Source organism: Capricornis sumatraensis, chromosome 10 (assembly GCF_032405125.1).
Source record: "Capricornis sumatraensis isolate serow.1 chromosome 10, serow.2, whole genome shotgun sequence".
NCBI lineage: Eukaryota > Metazoa > Chordata > Mammalia > Artiodactyla > Bovidae > Capricornis > Capricornis sumatraensis.
This window is the reverse complement of record NC_091078.1, coordinates 36,325,575-36,347,681: the sequence shown is the minus strand read 5'-3', so window position 1 is coordinate 36,347,681 and position 22,107 is coordinate 36,325,575. Positions and strand designations below refer to the sequence as shown.

General features: G+C 42.5%; 2 non-coding genes across 2 annotated transcripts; both read left to right on the top strand.

Moving 5' to 3' along the window:
- The first annotated feature begins 11,957 nt into the window (after nt 1-11,957).
- On the top strand, nt 11,958-12,031 carry TRNAG-CCC (transfer RNA glycine (anticodon CCC)). Its single transcript has one exon. It is a non-coding gene; the product is annotated as a tRNA-Gly (tRNA).
- Nucleotides 12,032-21,355: 9,324 nt separating this feature from the next.
- On the top strand, nt 21,356-21,460 carry LOC138088046 (U6 spliceosomal RNA). The gene has a single exon (XR_011145639.1). It is a non-coding gene; the product is annotated as a U6 spliceosomal RNA (small nuclear RNA).
- Nucleotides 21,461-22,107: the final 647 nt, after the last annotated feature.

The following is a 22,107-nucleotide window of genomic DNA, read 5'->3' as shown; positions in this document are numbered from 1 at the left end:
ATCATCATAGATATAAGGAAGCCCTGCCCAGGTCCCTTTTAACTCACAGGTGCCTCTGTGCCCCAGCCTCTATGAGGGCTGGCTGAGGACAACTCCCAGCCCCGTCTCCTGGGAATGGTCCCCTAGCAAACAAAAATCATGGCTCCCACAAGGCCACGTCCCATTCTCAGCAGACTGTCTACACCCAGGCACAAAAACTCACGCCCCTTGTGTTAAGGAGGACTGGCTGCATAGTGTACTTGGGGTTTCCAGAGCTGCCTGGAGGGATGAGCTTGAAGTCAGCCTCTGAGAGAGCTCATCCTGAGGTAGGTTGATAAGGAGCCCAGGGCACTCAAGGAGGAAGGGGTCCAGGGCCCTTGGAGAAGGAGAAAGGGGTCTGAGGCTCTCAAGGAGGAGAAAAGGACAAGAGTTTTTCTTCTTCCCTGCTTTGTCTTAGTCAGGCTTTCCTGGTGGCTCAGACGGTAAAGCGTCTGTCTACAATGCAGGAGACCTGGGTTCAATCCCTGGGTCAGGAAGATTCCCTGGAGAAGGAAATGGCAACCCACTCCAGTACTCTTGCCTAGAAAATCCTATGGACGGAGGAGCCTAGTGCAGGCTACTGTCCATGGGGTTGCAAAGAGTCAGACACGACTGAGCGACTTCACTTACCCTTGTCTTAGTCAGTATAAGAGTGTATCTTGCTTGAGGACATGTTTCTCCTTAACAAGAACCTTCTGACTAATTTTGTTACCTTAAGACATATATTGTGGGAGTGGGTCTGGTAAGATCTTTCTATTGTTAGCTCTAATCTTGTTAATTTAGGATGTATTTTGTAGGAGTGTGTGTGGTAAAAATATATGAGGCCTTGATAAGACTAGTTGTGGGGGGCACTCTCCATCCCCCTTCTGATGTCTGTCAGAAGATTTCTCTGTCTCCTTTTATACTTTAATAAAACTGCTACACTAAAGCTCTTGACCCAACATTGCTTGGGTTTTCTTATGTCCTATATTACTTCCCTCACTCCCCTTCTTCTAAGAAAACTTTCTGCTTCTTGAGAACCCCATTTACTTTAGAGGGGAAGGTTCTTAGAGGGCTTGAGTAAGGGGGGTGTTGGTTGGCCACACTTTCAAAAGCCCACAAAAGTAAAGAGGGCCCTGAAGAGGAATTTGAGCCCTCTGGACAGAGGGTGGGGATGTTGCTGATGATAATGGGGTTGCCTTTATCCAAAGTGAAAAGTCTCTTATGTGAGGATTGCTGGCTTTGTTTTATTATTATTATTTATTCGTTGGGCTGCACTGGCTCTTAGTTGTGGCATGTGAGATCTTTAGTTGCAGCCTTGGGGATCTAGTTCCCTGACCAGGGATCAAACCCAGGCCTCTTGCATTGGGAACATGGAGTCTTTAGCCACTGAGCCAACAGGGAAGTCTCTACTGGCTTTGTTAAATCACAGTCCTAAATCTCTGAAGCATTCATCAAACTCCTAGCCTGTGGATTGTTAAGGTTCCTGATCTATGGGACAAGTTCTTTTTCTAGAATAGTCTGCTGTACCTTCCCATCTCTGCTCCTCACATTTGAAAATAATGTGACTGAAGACAGGTGGTCTCTGGTGGTTGAGTCCGACTCCCTGTCACCCCCAGACCAGACTGGCATGCTCTTTGGCTCTGTGGTACCCTTTGCCTCCCTAAAGCATCACTTACCACACTGCATTGTCCATATTATTGCCCATCTATTGCCTATAAGGCCAGGAAGGGAATGGCTACCCACTTGCCTGGGAAATCCCATGGACAGAGGACCCTGGTGGGCTACAGTTCATGCAATCACAAGAGCTGGACGTGACTTAGTGACTAAAACAGACAAACAAGGTCAGGAAGAAACAAGAACACTGAGCATAATTCCCTTGTTGTCTCATGGAAGATACTTAATATATACGTGGAATGATAAAAACTGAGACAGTTGATGAATGAATGATCAATATTCCAAACTGCGTGAATTACATGTAAATGGGAGTTTGTTTTCACTTACACAATGTCCCTTTGCTGTCTTTTTCTTCGGTTTGCCCATAGGTGGTGAAAACTGTCCTCCAGCCCCCTTTGATCTTTGCAACAGACAACAGAACTAGTGTGTGATTGAGTATTTGACTTGAATACTTAATTAACCAATTAACATTTATTTCAGCATACGTCATTTTAAAACTAGAGACTTAAAAAGTGTTCTTCTCAAAAAGACTGTCTTGTTGAATTCAAATGTAGGTTTGGCTTGGGACTTTCCCAGTGATCCAGTACTTAGGACTCTGAATGTTCATTTTTTGAGGATCTGGGTTCAATCCCTGGTCTGGGAATTAAGATTCCATAAGCTGTACAGCTAAAACATCCTCTAAATTTGGTTTACTATCTGTTGTTTTGTTATACTTTTTGTGGAAATAGACTTACAAATCATTAAAAATTTCTTCTGCAGATCATGTAAGCACACAGCTCTGACTGTGGGTGCAATCAGTACATGTTATTGCTTGGCTAGAAAGGCAAGCTTGCTGGTTCAATTCCTGCTCTGTGTACCTGTAGGGGAATCAGCACCTCGACAGCAGGACATGTTGGAATCTGAATCCAACTGAAGGGTGGGCAGGCCCACTTTACACAGCAGGTACCTTGAAAGTTCTGGCACTAGGTCTCCTGCTCCAGGCTTTGAAATAAAATCAAAGCTGGCTTTGACCTTGACATGAGCTTTCATCTAATGATAGTCTGGTAGGTATGCCTACAGCAGCTTTTTAAAATTTAAATTGTACCTTTTAATGACAGGAACGCAAAGTCTTTGAGTTTCTTGGCATCTGAGAGGTGAGTCATGCATTTTATACACACAGAATGGAAAGAGGAATGACCTGCATGAGGCCAGACAGAATGTGGTGACTCCAGCACCACGAGGCCGCCCAGAACTCCTGGACTTGCTGCCCACCTTCTCATCCCTCCACTGGACCAGGTGAGAGCCTTAGAGCAGAAAAGCCATTCTGGCCACCGAGGTGAGAAGAAACAGATGCCAAAGTACACAGCTCTTAAAAGGGTAGAGACAGACCCAGGGTGCATTTCTGCTCTGCCCCATTGAGGTGTAGAAATATAGGTGATGGCTTCTTCCCACCTGCTTCTGCCCCACTTGACCTCTGAAAATCAGCCAGCACTCTTCCTTCAGCAAACATGTGCTGGGTTCTGGGCAAAACAACATTAAAATAAAAAAAGAAAAGGTAAACCATGACATTGAGTAATTGCCGAAGGGTCTAATTACTCCAAAGCTAGAAGACATGAGATCCTGCATTTTCTCATTAGAGATGGAGACATTTTACTTGTCACTCATAGAAATTCTCCCAGTTTCTTGGGCGTAATGGATGTTCACAAAAGCATCCTTCATCTTCTGAATACCTATTTAAGCTAGATACCACTGGGTAATTTGTATGGTCTCCATTTAATCCTCAGTACAATTATTATTGATTGGGCAACTGCAAAGCATTGGACATCGTTGGGGACCAGAGATACAAAATGAATCAGGCACAGTCCTTCCTCTCCAGAGTTGTACTGTCTTATGTTGTTCATTTGCTAAGTCATGTCCAACTTTTAGCGACACATGAACTGCAGCACGTCAGGTTTCCCTGTCCTTCATTATCTCCCTGAGTTTGTTCAAACTCACGTCCATTGAGTCAGTGATGGCATCCAACCATCTCATCCTCTGTCGTCCCCTTCTCTTCTTGCCCACAATCTTTCCCACAATTAGAGTCTTTTCCCATGAGTCAGCTTTTCACCTCAGGTGGCCAAAGTATTAGAGCTTCAGCATCAGTCCCTCCAATGAATATTCAGGGTTGATTTCCCTTGAGATTGACTAGTTTGATCTCCTTGAGTTCAAGGGGCTCTCAAGAGTCTTCTCCAACACCACAATTCGAAAACATCAATTCTTCGGCCACTCAGCCTTCTTTATGGTCCAGCTCTCACATCTGTACATGATTACAGGAAAAACCATAGCTTTGACTATATGGACCTTTGTCAGCAAAGTGATGTCTCTGCTTTTTAATATGCTGTCTAGGTTTGTCATAGCTTTTCTTGTCTAGTATGGAAGATATAGTCATGATCAAGAAATTAAAAAGTACAGTAAATACAATGAAATATCACCTCACACTAGTGAGAATGGTCATCACCAAAAAACCTACAAATGATAAATGCTGGAGAGGGTGTAGAGAGAAGGGAACACTCTTACACTGTTAGCTGGAATGTATATTGGTACAGCCACTATGGGGAACAGTCTTTAAAAACTAAAAATGGTATTACCATATAGTCTAGCAATTCCATTCCTGGGCATATATGCAGAGAAAAACATGATTTGAAAGGACACATGCGCCCCAATGCTCACTCAAGCACTAGTTACAATAGCCAAGATATGGAAACAACATATATATCCATGGACAGGCAAATGGATAAAGAAGACGTGGTACATATACACAATGAAACACTACTCAGCCGTTAAAAAGAATAAAATAACACCTGTGGAAGCAACACAGATGGATCTGAGATTATCATACTAAGTCAAGTAAGTCGGAGAGAAAAATATCACACGCTATCACTTATATGTGGATCTAAAAAATATGCAAATAAACTTATTTACAAACCAGAAGGAGACTCATAGACTTAGAGAATGAACTTATAGTTACCAGGGGGCAAGCAGGGGGAAGGAAGAGTTAGGGAGTTTGGGACTGACCTGGTCACACCGCTATATTTAAAATAGATAACAGACAAGGATTTACTGTAAAAACCAAAATAAACATATATGTTGTTTAAAAAGAAATTACAATACAGTATAAAGAAGTGAACCCAAATGGCTATGAGAACCCCTAGGAGGAAAGTCTAACCCAGTTTTAGGGTTCCAAGGCAGTCTTTTTGTGGGAAGTGATATCTCAGCAATATTCAATGCGAATTATTATCTCTGGAGTTACCTATTAGCCTCAGAGTTTGTGGAAGACAGAATATGGCCCCCATTTCTTAACAAACTAAAAATAGAACTACCACATGACTCAGTAATCCCACTCCTGGGCATATCCTGGAGAAAGTCATAATTCAAAAAGATGTATGTACCCCAACGTTCATTGCAGCACTATTTACAATAGCCAAAACACGGAAGCACCCTAAATGTCCATTGATGAAGAAATGAGTAAAAATATACTACATATATGAAATCATCCATATATGGACGATATGGAGTAAAAATATACTACATATATGGAATACACTACAATGGAATACTACTTAGGTGTAAGAAGGAATGAAATTGTGTCATTTGCAGAGACATGGATGGATCTACAGACTGTCATATAAAGTGAAGTAAGTCAGAAAGAGAAAAACAAATATCATATATTCATGCATATATGTGCAATCCAGGAAAATGGTATAGATGATCTTATTTGTTGGAAAAGGAAATGGCAACCCACTTCAGTGTTCTTGCCTGGAGAATCCCAGGGACGGGGGAGACTGGCGGGATGCCGTCTGTGGGGTCGCACAGAGTCGGACATGACTGAAGTGACTTAGCAGCTTAGCAGATCTTATTTGTAGAGCAGAAGTAGAGACACAGACTTAGAGGGCATATGTATGGATACCAAGGGTGAGAGGACAGGATGAGAGGAACCAGGAGATTGGGATTGATATGTATATACACTATTGATACTGTATATAAAATAGATAGGACCTTCCCTGGTGGCTCAGTGATAAGGAATCTGCCTGCCAATGCAGGAGACTCGGGTTTGATCCTTGAGTCAGGAAGATCCCCTGGAGAAGGAAATGGCAACTCACTCTAGTATTCTTGCCTGGAAAATCCCATGGACAGAGGAACCTGGTGGGCTATGGTCCCTGGTGTCACAAAAGAGCTGGACACGACTTAGCAGCTAAAACAACAATAAAATGGATAACTCAGTTCAGTTGAGTTGCTCAATCGTGTCCGACTCTTTGCAACCCCATGGTCTGCAGCAGCCAGGCCTCCCTGTGCATCATGAACACCTGAAGCTTACTCAAACTCATGTCCATTGAGTCAGTGATGCCATCCAACCATCTCATGCTCAGTTGTCCCCTTATCCTCCTGCCTTCAATCTTTCCCAGCATCAGGGTCTTTTCTAATGAGTCAGTTCTTTGCATCAGGTGGCCAAAGTATTGGAGTTTCAGCTTCAGGATCAGTCCTTTCGATGAATATTAAGGACTGATTTCCTTTAGGATGGACTGGTTGGATAACTAACGAAAAGCCTATTTTATAGCACAGGGAACTCTACTCAATGCTCTGTGGTGGCCTAAATGGGAAGGAAATCCAAGGAATACGGGGGTATATGTATACATACAGCTGATTCGTTTTGCTGTGAAGCAGAAACTATTAACGTTGTGAAGCAACTATCAGTTCAGTTCAGTTCAGTTCAGTTGCTCAGTCGTGTCTGACTCTTTGTGACCCCATGAATTGCAGCACGCCAGGCCTCCCTGCCTATTACCAACTCCCAGAGTTCACTCAGACTCATGTCCATTGAGTTGGTGATGCCATCCAGCCATCTCATCCTCTGTCGTCCCCTTCTCCTCCTGCCCCTAATCCCTCCCAGCATCAAAGTCTTTTCCAGTGAGTCAACTCTTCTCATGAGGTGGCCAAAGTACTGGAGTTTCAGCTTTAGCAACATTCCTTCCAAAGAAATCCCAGGGCTGATCTCCTTCAGAATGGACTGGTTGGATCTCCTTGCAGTCCAAGGGACTCTCAAGAGTCTTCTCCAACACCACAGTTCAAAAGCATCAATTCTTCGGCGCTCAGCTTTCTTCACAGTCCAACTCTCACATCCATACATGACTACTGGAAAAACCATAGCCTTGACTAGACAAACCTATACTCCAATAAAAATAAACAAAAGAACACTGGCCCCCAAAGATGTCCACATCTTAATCCTCAGAGCCTATGAATATGTTGTCTTATATGGCAACAACAACAAAAAACTTTGCTGATGTGATTATATTAAAAATATTGAGACAAGGAGATTATTTGGAATTGTCTGGGTAGGCCTGATGTAAGAACATCCCTTATAAGAGGGAGGGAGAAGGTCAAAGTCAGTTGTGGGAGATGTACTGATAGAACCAAGAGGTTGAAACGATGAGAGGCAGAGGCCACAGGAAATACGGGAGGCCTCTAGATGCTGAAACAAGTAAGGAAACAGAACCTCCTTGAGAGCCTTCTAAAGGAAACTGTGCTGCTCACACTTGGCTTTAATCAGGAAGACTCATTTTGGACTTGTTCTAGAGCTATAATCACATACCTTGGTGCAGTCTTAAGCCACTAGGTTTGTAGTAACTTGTCACAGCAGCAATAGAAAACTAATATAGATTTTAAGTAATAACTTTTCCAGCATACAAATTAGGATGAAGCAAGGATTAAAACCAAGAGTGAATATTCCAAGGCCTGGATGGTCTTTCCCCCAAATTTATATTACCTCTTAAGAAACTCCTTGGGTATCTGCTCAATATGTTTCTCTTTTTTATTGGAGTATAATTGCTTTACAATATTGTATTGGATTCTCCTGTATAATGAAGCGAATCAGCTATTGTTGTTGGTTGTTCAGTTGCTCAGTCGTGTCTGACTCTGCAACCCCATGAGCTGTAGCACACCAGGCTTCCCTGTCCTTCACCATCTTCTTGAGTTTGCTCAGACTCCTGTCCATTGAGTTGGTGGTGCTATCTAATTATCTCATTCTCTGCTGCCCCTTCTCCTCTTGCCCACAATCTTTCCCAGCATTAGAGTCTTTTCCAAAGAGTTAGCTGTTTGCATCAGGTGGTCAAATTATTGGAGCTTCAGCTTTATTATCAGTCCTTTCAATGAACATCCAGTGTTGATTTCCTTTAGGATTGACTGGTTTGATCTCCTTGCTGTCCAAAGAACTTCCAATAATCTTCTCCAGCACCACCGTTCAAAAGCATCAATTCTTCAGCGCTCAGCCTTCTTTACAGTCCAACTCTCACATCCATACATGACTCCTTGAAAAACCATAGCTTTGACTATATGGACTTTTGTCAGTAAAGTGATGTCTGTGCTTTTTAATGTGTTGTCTAGACTTGTCATAGCTTTTCTTCCAAGGAGCAAGCATCTTTTAATTTCATAGCTGCAGTCACTGTCTGCAGTGATTTTGGAGCCCAAGAAAATAAAATCTGTCACTATTTTCACTTTTTCCCCATCTATTTGTCATGAAGTGATGGGACTTCATGCCCATGATCTGAGTTTTCTGAATGTTGAGTTTCAAGCCAGCTTTTTCACTCTCCTCTTTCACCTTTAATTTATCTTTGATTTCTCCCATTAGAGTGGTATTCATCTGCATATCCGAGGTTACGGATACATCTCCCAGCAATCTTGATTCCAGCTGGTGATTCATACAGCCCAGCATTTCGCATGATATACTCTGCATATAAATTAAATAAGGAGGGTGATAAGATACAGCCTTGATACTCCTTGACGTACTCCTTTCCCAATTCTGAACCAGTCTATTGTTCCATGTTGGTTCTGTTTCTTCTTGGCCTGCATGCAGGTTTCTCAGGAGACAGGTAAGGTGGTCTGGTATTCCCATCTCTTTAAGAATTTTCCACACTTTTCTGTCTTCAACTATATGTATACATATACCCCCTCACTCCTAAACCTCCCTCCCACCCTCCACTAGGCCATCAGAGTCTTCTCAGTATATTTTGAAGAGCTTGTCTGCCAGCCTCCTTCCCTTCTCTCTTGCCTAAGGCACAAGTTTGTACTTATGAAGACAGTACACGGTATTTGGTGCTAACATGCTGGAATGCCAAACAGAGGACATCTGTAGATCGGTACATTGTTTTCTGAATAGCATAGCAGAAAGAGAACTGGATGGATGTAAGAGATTTAGACTCAGTTCGAATGCTGTAACCAGCTCTGGCACTTGAGCAAACCCCTTCACATTTCTGGGTTTCCTAGGTGAGGTGCTAGCTGTAAAGAATCCACCTGCCAATGCAGGAGAATAAAGAGAGGTGGGTTTGATCCCTGGGTCAAGAAGATCCCCTGGAGGAGGGCATGGCAACCCACTCCAGTACTCTTGCCTGGAGAATCCCATGGACAGAAGAGCCTGACGGGCTACAGTCCATGGGGTCGCAAAGAGTCAGACACGACTAAAGCAACTTAGCACACATGCATGCTTCGTATTTCTGGGCTTCATTTTGCTCATCTGCAAAACAAGACCTTGAGCAAGATGGTTTTCCATGTTGCTCTAGTTTTAACCTCCTACAGTTTCTAAAGACTTCCAGGACGTCCTATCCCTCCTCCTCAGCACACACACTTTGAAGCCAGTAAGCCCCCAATGGAAGCTCAATTTTAGCAGCTTGGATACCAGTTCATTTATTATTTAATCAAGGAAATGGAAAGAATCCTCCCTTCTCTCAAAGAGGCCAGTGTTAGCAGAGATCATCTGAAATACCCTGAGTTTCAGAAACTCTGAATATCAAGCTGAAAGGTTAATTAGCAACTGGCTAAGTGGAAGACAGTGATCTTGGTTTGTAAATTCTGTCATTGCGCATCACGTATTACGTGAACGGTTCTAGAGGTACAGCAGTTCTAGCTCATTCTAGGAATGGTTATACTCCATGTTAGCTGGTGCCCCAGAGACTGAAAGGAGAGCCTGAAATAAGATCTGGATCTTTGGCAAATGATTAGAGGCCTTGGTACAAAAGAGTCAGGTCTGTCTCAGATTACGTGTTCAAACTAAACGCAATTTGTTCACCCAGAGCGATTCTGAGGCTTTAACGCTGCTGGAGTGATACCCTGTGGGTTTCAAGCAGCCTTAACACTTGGATGTCACAGCTTTGGATCTTGGGTGCATGGAACCTGCAGCACAAATTTCTCTTGACCCTTCTGTGCTGGTCTTGGTACAATTCTATGAAACCTGTTGATGCTGCCCAAGTTGCTTCCTCCACACTCCTCTGCTTTCTGCCTGCGAATGCCTGGGAAGACTTAGGCAACATACTGACTATTAACCCAACCAATCAACAAGTAATAAACAATCCAATGGCCTTAAAATACTTTTCCTTCTTGACCTTTCTATACAGAGCTTGATGTAATCATCACTCTGTTCTAGAACATGTTTCCATCTTCTTCTAAGATGCTTTACTCTTTCCACTCCCCTTCTCTGCTGCTCCTGCTTCATCTCCACCTCTGTCTTCTTCCCTTGGCTGCTCATCTTAGTCTTCCATTCCTATCCTTGATTTTCAATGCTTTCCTCTGCATGTCACCTCCCTTGATAACCTTATCCAATCACAGCGCTTGATTAGCATCCTAAAACTGACGGTTCTGGAGTTGACAGAGAGCTCGGAACCTCTCTTGAGCCCCTGTTTCCACTGTACTGAGGTGGTCACAGACCCCAGGCTGGATCTCATTTCTGATACCCAGAAAAGCTGTGTGAATGTGGACAAGTGACTTGAGCCTCAGTCTCCTTATCTGTACAATGGGAGAATCACACAATGGATCTCAGGATGTTGTAGTAAGCACGAAAGAAGTAAATGCTGTAAACTGATTGGCATCTAGCAATCACAACCCATGCTATCTGTAACCCTTATTTGAATAATTGAGTTTTTTCCCAGGGCAGAAAAAATTAATATTTAATATCTTTCGGGTAGATACATTCATCTGATGGGAAATAAAATTTGAAATGTGTTCAGTACCCACACGTACTAAAGTGAAGAAGAGTATAGAAGTCAATTGATATTTAAGCCAAACAAAACTGAGCAAGTAAGGCCCTAGTGGTCACAACAATGTTGATACATTTTGGTCAAGGTGGATCCTGCGTCAGTGCTCGAGGTGTGAATGATTGAGCTTTAATACATATATATATATTAATCTATATATTTTGGGGTGTGCTGGCTCTTTGTTGCCGTGTGGGTTTTTCTCTAGGTGTGGAGAGCAGGGATTCCTCTTCGTTGCAGTTCTCAGACTTTTCATTGCAGTGGCTTCTTTTGTTGCAGAGCGTGGCCTCAGCAGTTGCGATTCCTGGCCTCTAGAGCACAGGCTCAACAGTTGTGGCTCATGGGCTTCGTTGCCTTATATTCTCTTCCTCACTTTAGTACATCGTGAGATCTTCTCAGATCTGGGATCAACCTGTATCTCCTGCATCAGCAGGCAGATTCTTTATTGCTGAGCCACCAGGGAAGCCCAGTAATTGAGGTTTTTTTACTTGCATACTTTGTTAGCAGATCCAATGGACACCCCTCCTCCCTGAAAAATGAAACACTTCCCGCAACCCCTCCTATAGTTCCTATTTCTGTGAATGGTGTCATCTGACTTCCAATTTTGTAATCCCATGAGTTTGAACTCAACTTTGTCTTTCTCTTTTTGGTCCCTATATGTGATAAATAGGACTTCCCTGGTGGCCTAGTGGTAAAGAATTCACCTGTCATTGCAGCAGATACAGGTTCGATCTCTGAGCCAGGAAGATCCCCTGGAGAAGGAAATGGCCTTCTTGCCTGGAAAATCCTATGAACAGAGGAGCCTGGTGGGCTATAGTCCACGGGATTGCAAAAGAGTTGGAAATGACTTAGCGAGTAAACAACAACAACATCTGATGAATGGCCAGATCCTTCCTCTCAGTTCAAAACTGTCTCTTCTTCTCCATTCCTGTCCCCAGCAGTCACTGCTCCCTCACAAATCTCCCTTAGTCTCAGATTTTTGTGCTGCCAATCCATGCATGTTCATCTTGGCCCAGAGTTGTAATTTCATGCTCTCCTGGTCTTAAACACACTTCCAGTGACTCATCCTTCTTGTTGAATGAAAGCCAATTCCTCAGGGTAACACTCAAGTTTGTACAAAGCAGGGTTGAGACTTGGTGCAGGGCGTGTGTGTGAGTAGGGCAGGACTAACTTTGTGATGCTGGAGTAGGCATCAGGTTGGGGTGGGGGAAAAGAGGAGTCACTTGGTTGTTCTAAGTGGCAGAGTCGGAGGACTTCCCTGTGGTCCAGAGGTTAAGATTCTGCACTCCCAATGCAGGGGTCCCAGGTTCAATCCCTGGCCAGGGAACTAGATCCCACATGCCACCACTAAAGACCTTGCATGCTACAACTAAGACCCAGAGCAGTCAAATAATTTTTTTTAAGTGGCAGAGAGTCTATGTATAAACAGAATACATAACTGTAGTCTGTATAGCAACAAATATAAAAAATCATATGGGTATGAATAACATTGAATCGCAGATATTTATCAAGCATCTACTACATACCAGACAGGATGGCTGGGTGTTGGGAATGTAGCAGTGAAGAGCTCTGCTCTCAGAAATTTTCAGGTGGAGAAGGAGCTGGGGAAATCCACAGGCACTCATAACACAGCATGGAAAATGCTGGGGGCGTCCATGGGACCATACAAGCAGTTCCCATCCAGGTGGAGGGAGGTGGGGAATGAGAAAACCTCTAAGAGGAAAGGACATCTTAGTGGAGACAGATGTGCTAGGCTCATTCTGCCAGGTGAGGGTGGAGAGGTGAGGGTGGAGAGGTGAGGGCAGGAGGGAATGTTCCAAGATGCGGTCTCGTGGGCCCACCTAATGACAGAGACCCTTGGTGGCTTTGTGCCAGAGGGCTGAGGCTTAGCTGGGGCCAGAAGTCAGGGGTGTTGAGAGAAGAGACTAAGGAGGTGAGCAGGGGCTGGATTAGGAAGAACTTATTTTGGGGGCCATGCCTAAAGAATATGGGATCTTAATTCCTCAACCAGGAATTGAACCCACATCTGCCTTTCACTGGGAGCATGGAGTCTTAACCACTAGACCACCAGGGAAGTCCAGAAGAACTTTCTTTGCCATGATAAAAGGGTTAGATTTTTTCATAGGGATAAACAGGAACCACTGACAAGTTTTAAGTATGGGAATGTGCTCATCAGATTTTCTTTATTATCAGAAACTGAGAAAAAGGCCAAGATGTTAGCTGTGGATAAATATCCCAATCATTAGAACTCAAACAATTTCAATAAGAGGTGTACCCTGGAGATACTGTGGGTTTAGTTCCAGACCATCGCAATAAAGCAATTCACATGCACATGAATTTTTTGGTTTCCCAGTGAATATACAAGTTATGCTTACACTATAGTCTATTGTGTGTGATAGCATCATATCTAAAAAAATGTGCATGTTTTAATTTAAAAAATACTTTATTGCTAAAAAGTGCAGGCCATCATCTGAACCTTCAGTGAGTCGTAGCAGTACCAAAGATCACTGATCACAGATCACCATAACAGTGAGAATAATCATGGAAAAGCTTTGAAATATTGCGAGAATTATCAATATGTGACACAGAAACAGGAAGTGAGCAAAATGGCAGCGATAGACTTGCTTGATGCAAGATTGCCCCAAACCTTCAATTTGTAAGAAACACAGTATCTGCAAAGCACAATAAAGCAGAAGGCAATAAAATAAGATTTGCCTGCACTTATGTTTCAGTATCTGGCACAAATTCAATTTTAAGACCTCAATTGTAGTTGGTTCTTTACCTCTGACCCTTGAAGTTTATAAGTAACAAGGGCAGTCATCAACTGATTTATGTGCTGTTGTCAGGATAAATATTTATTAGGATTGCAATTTAGGCTGTCAGAATCAGAAAAGAATCCAGATGGGATTAGCTTAAAAATAAAGATGCTAGTGCACAACATGATGGGTTCTGATTTTTTTTTTTCTGATTTGCTGTCTTGATTTAGCAGCGTCTGTCTTCTGCAGCACTGAGTAACTGCAGAATAACCCAAAGTGGAGACACAATACCTGGATGGGCACTGAGGGGGCCAATCCCAAAATGCCACCTCTCAGGGAGATGAGGCTGTGGTAGGTGCTGCAGGAAAAGCCCGAAGCAGGTTTACCAGGAGAGAGAAGAGAATGGGGTGGCGAGGTCAGGCTTCATAGGAGGGGACTTGGCACCCTTATGTTAATGGACATTGGCCTTTTTAGCCTAATTTTGAAAGACAGAGATATAACCTTCCCTCCAGGTCCAGACTCAAAGACCTCCTTAATAGACCTTGGTGCTAGGAAGCATATATCATTAGGGAAAAAAATCTTTCTTAAAGGCTTAGTCATCACAGAGCTACTGTAGCATACCTCCATAGCTCTGGAAAAAGGAATTAGTCACAGAGTGGAGGTGACTTAGATTTGATTACTTCCCATGATAAAGGTTGAAGAAGTGGTTCCCCAAACCTCATGTATTTTTGAAAATCATTGAAAATTTCTTCATCACCCTTAGCCTACAATAACTGGTGTCACCAATCTTGGGGACATTTCTGGACTTTAAGTTAATGCTATAGAATGTGCTTACATTTCAGAAAGCCATGGCATTTTTGTTCCATCTGTGTAACAGTGAGATTTCTTGTACAAGCACGATTGTACAGTGCGGACTCAGTGAGAGACCTGCTTCGGTTCATCATCTGGAACCACCATTTATCTACTGTGTGACTTTGAATAAGTTACTTAACCTCTCTGTTGGGGAGCCTCTGGCTAAAATGGGGATAAAAATTATCTAAATGGGGATTAAAGATATCTACATTATAGATCTGTTGTGAGGATTAAAAGAGAAAATTCAGGGATTTCTCTGGTGGCACAGTGGTTAAGATTCCATGCTTCCACTGCTGGGAGCGTGAGTTCGATCCCTGGTTGGGCAACTAAGATCCCACATTCAGCGTGGCTAAAACAACAAAAAAAAGTAAAAGAAAGAGAGGGAGAGAATTCATGTAAAGTACTTAGCACAGAAAAATCATTTCAGAAACTTTTTTGTTAGTAGATTTCTGTTATTCTGTTGGAATGAACTCATAACGGGGAAAAGAGGTCACACGGACAAACAGCACTGTAAATGTTATCATTACCACCATCCCATTCACACCTCCAAATAGTCTTGTTTACTTGTTACCTTACTGATGGTGTCGGTTATGACACTAGCTGATTAATATCAACCTAGTAATAATATTTTACTTCTTCTGGGGGAATTTGTGTTTCTTCTATGATTCCTGGTGGCTCAGACCATGAAGAATCCGCCTGCAATATGGGAGACCTGGGTTCGATCCCTGGATTGGGAAGATCCCTTAGAGAAGGGAATGGCAACCCACTCCAGTATTCTTGCCTGGAGAATCCCAAGGACAGAGGAGTCTGGTGGGCTATAGTCCGTGGAGTCACAAAGAGTTGGACAGGACTGAGTGACTAACAGTTTTCCACTATAATTTACCTGCTCTTGGCATCTGTTCACTTTTCAGTTGGGGCAAGTCACGTTTTCCTCCTTAATCTCAATTGAAATCTACCTGCACACATTCACCTCACAGCTGTGTCAAGGCTCAGACCTTGAGAAAACGAAGCAGCCCTGGCTTAGCTCTGCACTGAAACATGGAAGGTTTCACAAGCCCCTTTACAGTTTGCTCATCATCCTCTCACAGACTTTCTTTCTATTGCATCAGTTCTTCCACAAGAACACTTAACACTTTTTTTCTTTCTCTTAGTCATTTTGCCACTTCCTGTTTTCCCTAAATACTTAGTCTCCCTTCCCCCACCAAAGAGACACTGACCAGGAGATTTTGTACAAAAGCCACTATGGATCCCAGAGGGAAAACTGAAAGCAAAGGAAAAACTGCATTCTACTTACTCTGGTGTCTTCTGCAACATGGTTGCAAATTGTAAGTACTTAGCCCATCATTTACCACCTATTGGGCACTCACATGTGTCAGGCAAGGGGCTGCCACCTATCCAAGATGGAAGGCTATGGAAGGCTCAAGGATCTTAAACCAAATACAAGACCCTGAAGGATCTTCCAAGGTAATAGAAATAAAAACAAAAATAAACAAATAGGACCTAATCAATCTTATAAGCTTTTACCCATCTAAGGAAACCATAAAAAAATGAAAAGACAACCTACAGAATGGGAGAAAACATTTGCAAATTATGTGACCAACAATGGCTTACTTTCCAAAATATAGAAGAGCTCATATAAGTTGCTGACAAAAAAAAAAAATCCAATTGAAAAATGAGCAGAAGGCCTAAGTAGACATTTCTCCAAAGAAGAAATACAGATGACCAGGAGGCACATGAAAAGATGCTCAGCATCACTAATTATTCAGTTCGGTTCAGTCTCTCAGTCGTGTCCGCCTCTTTGCGACTCCATGGACTGCAGCACACCAGGCTTCCCTGTCCCTCACTAATTATTAGAGAAATGCAAATCAGATCTGTAAAGAAGTACCACCTGTCACCAGTCAGAATGGCCACTATTAAAAAGTCTACAAATAACAAATGCTGGACGGTATATGGGGAAAAGGGAAACTTCCAACACTTGGTGGGAATGTAAGTTGGTGCAGACACTATGGAAAAACTGTATGGAGGCTCCTCAAATAACTAAAAATAGAGAAAACATATGATCAATCTTATTCCTGGGTATATAGCCAGACAGAACTGTAATTCAAAAAGATATATGCATCTCTATGTTCATAGCAGCACTATTCACAAAGCCAAGACATGGAATCAACCTAAATGTCCGTTGAGAAATGAATGGATAAAGAAGGTGTGGTACATATATACAATGTGGTACAGATATACTACTCAGCCATAAGAAAGAATGAAATAATGTCTTTGCAGCGACATGGATGCAACTAGAGATTAGCATCCTAAAGTGAAGTCAGAAGGAGGACAAACACTATATGACATCACTTATGTGCGGAATCTAAAACGTGTCACAAATGAACCTATCTGTGAAACAGAAACGGAGTTGCAGACACAGAGAACACACTGTTGGTTGCCAAGGGAGGGGGTGTGAGGGGTGGACTGGGAGGTTGGCGTTAGCAGATGTAAGCTTTTTTATGTATAGGATGGATAAACAACAAGGTCCTGCTATATAGCACAGGGAACTATTGCCGGGGTCCAGCGCCAGTGGATCCAGGGTAACTCGAAGTGGGGACGGAGTCGGCGAGAAAAAACTTATTTAGAAATATAAAGAGAGATTAGGAAATAGTGTAGTAGGAAAATTAGTGGAGAAAAGAGGCTGAATAACTTGGTTTACGTGGAAAACCAATGAAATTCCAAGACAAGGAACTTGCACTGTCTATGCAGGCCACCGGCGCCCGGTTGAATGGTGGAGGGTTCCCCGCCTTGGGCTCCCTCTCGCATGGGTCTTAGAAGCCAGGGCAAATAAGAAGACACGGTGAGCTTCCACGCTCCAGATGGGAATTCAGCCAGAAAAGGGAGAAAAGAACGACATGGGGAAACCAAGCATCAGTGCCAGACCTAAGACCCACAACTTTATTTTCAAAAGCAGCTTATATACCCCAAGTTGTACATAAAGAAATAATGGAATATGCAGAGTTATGTGGGGGCAGCAGTCCTGACCCTTATTGAGACCAGGCTTTCTTTTTGCACACCTTCCCGTATACAAAAGGTCTCAGGTGGTTTACATTATCTTCTGGCCAAGAGGCCTGTTAACATTTTTATGGCTCTCTTCCTAGATAAATGTCTATCAACCAGAAGACTCTTTTTCCCATGAAGTGTTTTTTCTTTAATTTGCATCACCCTCAAAGTACTAAATAAAGTTACAGTCCTGTAGAACAAAGGTGCAGTGGGTTATAAGAAAGAAAGTACTTAACTCAAAGATCTAATGTTGCTAATACCAGGGCTACTACCTGTTTTTTCTATATGCCAACTATATCTACAGATAAAAGATATGAAAATTTGGCAGCAAGTATTGGCTCAACAAATGAAACCCTTAATCAGTCCTATTCTAAATGATTTTGATTCCTCAGAAGCCCCTACATTCCTAGGATGTTTTAAGCTTCCTGTGCCTCTCGCGGTCGGGAGGCTGCAAACGATCACATGCGCAGCTGTAAGAGTTTGGCAGGCAGGCTAGAAAGCCATCAGAGGGGTTTTTGGATTGAAACACTCTTATTATGCCCAGGAGACTTATTATCTAAAAGCCCTCAATTAACTTTTTCCAGAAAAAGGTGGTGGGGGGACAGCCCCCTGTTAATGTCAGAAGAGTAGGTGGAAAGCATAACATAGTAAAGCAGGCAGACTCTGGTTTTGGGGGGTAGATGCTCGGTAACAGGGCGTCTCCTGAGGCTTGATCCCACCTTTGCGTGTGCCGAGCCTCCTTCCTCATGACCTTTGCCACGGGCGGAGTTCCTCACGCTGGCTCTCGGCAAACTATCAATATCCTGTGATAAACCATAATGGAAACGAATATGAAAAAGAATATATATGATATATGGAATCTAGAAAGATGGTAACGATAACCCTGTATGCGAGGCAGCAAAAGAGACACAAATGTATAGAACAATCTTATGGACTCTGCGGGAGAGGGCGAGGGTGGGATGACTTGGGAGAATGGCATTGAAACATGTATAATATCATATGTGAAACAAATCGCCAGTCCAGGTTCGATACAGGATGCTTGGGGCTGGTGCACTGGGATGACCCAGAGGGATGGTACGGGGAGGGAGGTGGGAGGGGGGTTCAGGATGGGGAACACGTGTACACCCGTGGAGGATTCATGTTGATGTATGGCAAAACCAATACAATATTGTAATTAGCCTCCAATTAAAATAAATAAATTTATATTAAAAAATAAAATACTTATTGATAAAAAAAGAAAAAGAATATATATGTATAACTGAGTCACTGTGCTGTATAGCAGAAATTAATACATTATAAATCAACTATTCTTCAATTAAAAAAAAAGACTGCAGGAAGATACCAGACTTGGTGAAGTGATGGCTGTGAACCTATGAATGGGGGCAAAGTTGAGGGCAAGGGAGAGGGGTGTACTGCGTGTAAAATATGTCTGTGCTGAAGGCATCTGTATTTTAATGTTTGTCTGCCGTCTTCTGCTTAGTGAAGTCCTAGAAGACAGAGTCATCATATTTTTCTCAGGGCATCCAGTGCCCCACAAGCAATCCTTCCTTTCCATCTGCATCATGAGCTGTGGGGTCAGAAAACCAGGATGCAGTCAGGCCAGCACAGATTAAGTGCCAGCTGACTTCTTCTCCCTTAGGTTATGGGTTCAAGTCCTGATTCTATTGCAACCTGATAGAGCAACAGAAGGGGCTTCCCAGGTGGCACTAGTGGTGAAGAACCCACCTGCCAATGCAGGAGACGTAAGAGACACGGGTTCAATCCCTGGGTCGGAAAGATCCCCCAGAGAAGGAAACAGCAGCCCACTCCAGTATTCTTGCCTGGAGCATCTCATGGACAGAAGAGCCTGGTGGGCTACGGCCCATAGGGTCACAAAGAGTCATACATGACTGAAGCGACTTAGCACGCACATACAGAGCAACAGAAATCTGCCTGTGATAAAGCAGTTGCTTTTTGAAATGCACTTATTGTGCTAAGCATTTTACACAAATTATATCTTTTCATTCTCATAGCAAGACTATAAGGTAGATATGGTCATTTTTATTTTAGAGATGAGGAGCCAGAGTCACAAAGAGTTTAAATAACTTGTCCCAGTTCACACAGCTGATAAGTGGTGCTTTCAGGCTATGAATCCAGGTGGGTCTCTCATAATACTATAATACTATGCTATACAATACTGCTTGCCCATGCCATCTGTTTCACAGACGAAATTTTAAAAGAGATTATTCACTTGTTAAATTGGCAAGGACTAGGAAGCTGAGTGATGTCCAGGGAGGGGAGGGCCTGAGAACAGTGTGCTTTGCTTGCCCTTGTAGATGAGATGATGGATCTCTACTCCTCCGTTCCTAAGTCAGAATTTGCTCAGGTAGCCTCCTGTCTCCAGCTCCAGAATGGAATCCAAGTATTTCAAGCCATTATTTTCCAAACTATCAACATGCAGTTTGTTTGTTGATTCCCAACCAGTGTTTTTCGAAAAAATGAAGTTGAGTAAAAACAGTGTATATTGTACCTTTCAACTGGGGTTCTGGTTTGTGTGAGAAGATAAATATCTTTTTCTTAAAGCCAGTTTGTATTGGGGATTGTTGTTCCTTTGCAGCTGAAAGCATCCTGGATGATTCACTGAAGGTGTGAACAGTGCAATATTTCTGGAGGGCCATCTGACAACATGTGTCAAAAATTTCAGTAAACATACTCAGCAATACCACTTCCAGCAACATGTCTCAAAGAAGGAATGTGCCATTTTGTTTGCATGTGCCATTTAAAAGGATGTTCATGGAATCAATATTTTTAATAGAAAGAAACAGGACTAAATAACTGTCAATAAAGATGATATAAAATATGTGGTATTCCCAATTATAGGGCTTCCCAGGTGGTTCAGTGGTAAAGAATCCACCTGCCAATGCAGGAGACACAGGAGACTCAGATTCAATTCCTGGGTCAGGAAGACCTCCGGGAGGAGGAAATGGCAACCCATTCTGGTATTCTTGCCTGGTGAACCCCTTGGACAGAGGAGCCAGGCAGGCTACAGTCCATGGGGTCACAAAGAGTCGGACATGACTGAGCGACTGGACATGAGCACAAATACAAGCTGGATTCTACGCCAGGGAAAGCTATGCATCCAGTAATGGATGAGATTTATAAGTCAGCGAATTGTCCACACTGTCTTAGGATAAATGACACAAACAGGAAATTATTTGAGCACTGAGTTAAAAAGTTAAGACAGTTTGTTTGGAGCGATTTTTGATAGAGACAAATATCATCACTAGATGCTGACACCATTGGATAAAGGATGGTGCAGAAGGATGTGCACGTGTTCTCAGAGGATCACCTAAGGTTCTTTATTGACTACAAGGGTGGGGGGACTTTATATCAGAGAGGTCTGCAGATGCCACCGTAACCAAGCGATCAGACTTTGTAATCCCAACAATGAGACACTGTGAGCCTCCTGACATGATGCCTTGTAAACTACCACCCAGGTCATATCCTTGTCAGAAAGATTAAGCCAGATCTACTCAAGAGGAAACAAATTCAGACTGTAGGGCCTACAACAAGACAACTGGCTTGGACTCTTCAAAAATGTTCATGTCTGGGAATTCCCTGGTGTTCCAGTGGTCAGGACTTCAAGTTTCCACTGCTGGGGTCCAGGTTTGGTCCCTGGTTGGGGAAATAAGATTCTGCAAGTCACACAGTATGCCAACAACAACAACAAAAATGTCAGCATCACAAGAGGAAAAAAAATGACAAGAGAGAAATATTCTAGAACTGTTCTGTCCAATAGAAATGTAATGTGAGCTATATATGCAAGTTAAGAATTTTAAATAGCCACAGGCAAAACTAATTTTAATAATGTATTTTTTAGCCCAATACATTCAATGTATTATTATTTCAATATGCAATCAATATGCAGAATTACTGATGAAATAATGAACATTTTTTTGTGTGTGCTGAGTCTTGAATACACTCAGTTTGGGCCAGCCATATTTCAAGGGCTCAAGAGCCAGTGCTTGCTTTGGCAGTGCATAGACTAAAACTGGAATGATACAGAGAAGATTGGCATGGCCCCTGTGGAAGGATGACATGCAAATTTGTGAAGTATTCCACATTTTTCTGACATATATACACCACTGTATATAAAACAGATAACTAATAAGAACCTGCTGTATAACACAGAGAATTCCACTCAATACTTTGTAATAGCCTATTTAGGAAAAGAATCTAACAAAAATAAAGGGTGGATGTTGTATATGTGTAACTGATTCACTGTGCTGTACACCTGAAGCTAACACAACATTATAAATCAACTATACTCCAAAAAAGTTTTTTTTTGAAAAACAGTCACATACAACTGGGGACTTCTGTATTGAATGGCATAGCTCTAGAGTAAAGAAGGCTGGGGGTCCAGTGCTTAAGACTTCGCCTTCCAGTGCAGAGAGTGCAGGTTTGATCTCTGGTCAGGGAACTAAGATCCCACATACCATATGCCTCGTGGTCAAAAAAACAAAACATAAAATGGAAGCAATATTGTAACAAACTCAATAAAGACTTTAAAAATGGTCTACATCAAAATAAAATGAAAGATGACTAAAGAGACAGTCACCAAATGAGACGTGGGATCCTGTATCGGAACTGCATGTCTAATTGGAGAAAGTGTAGACTGTACATAAGACACTATTATTATATGTATGGTAAAGTTCTTGGTAAAAATAGTAGTTAGTTATATAAAGTGTATGTGTGTGTTCAGTCGCTCAGTTGTG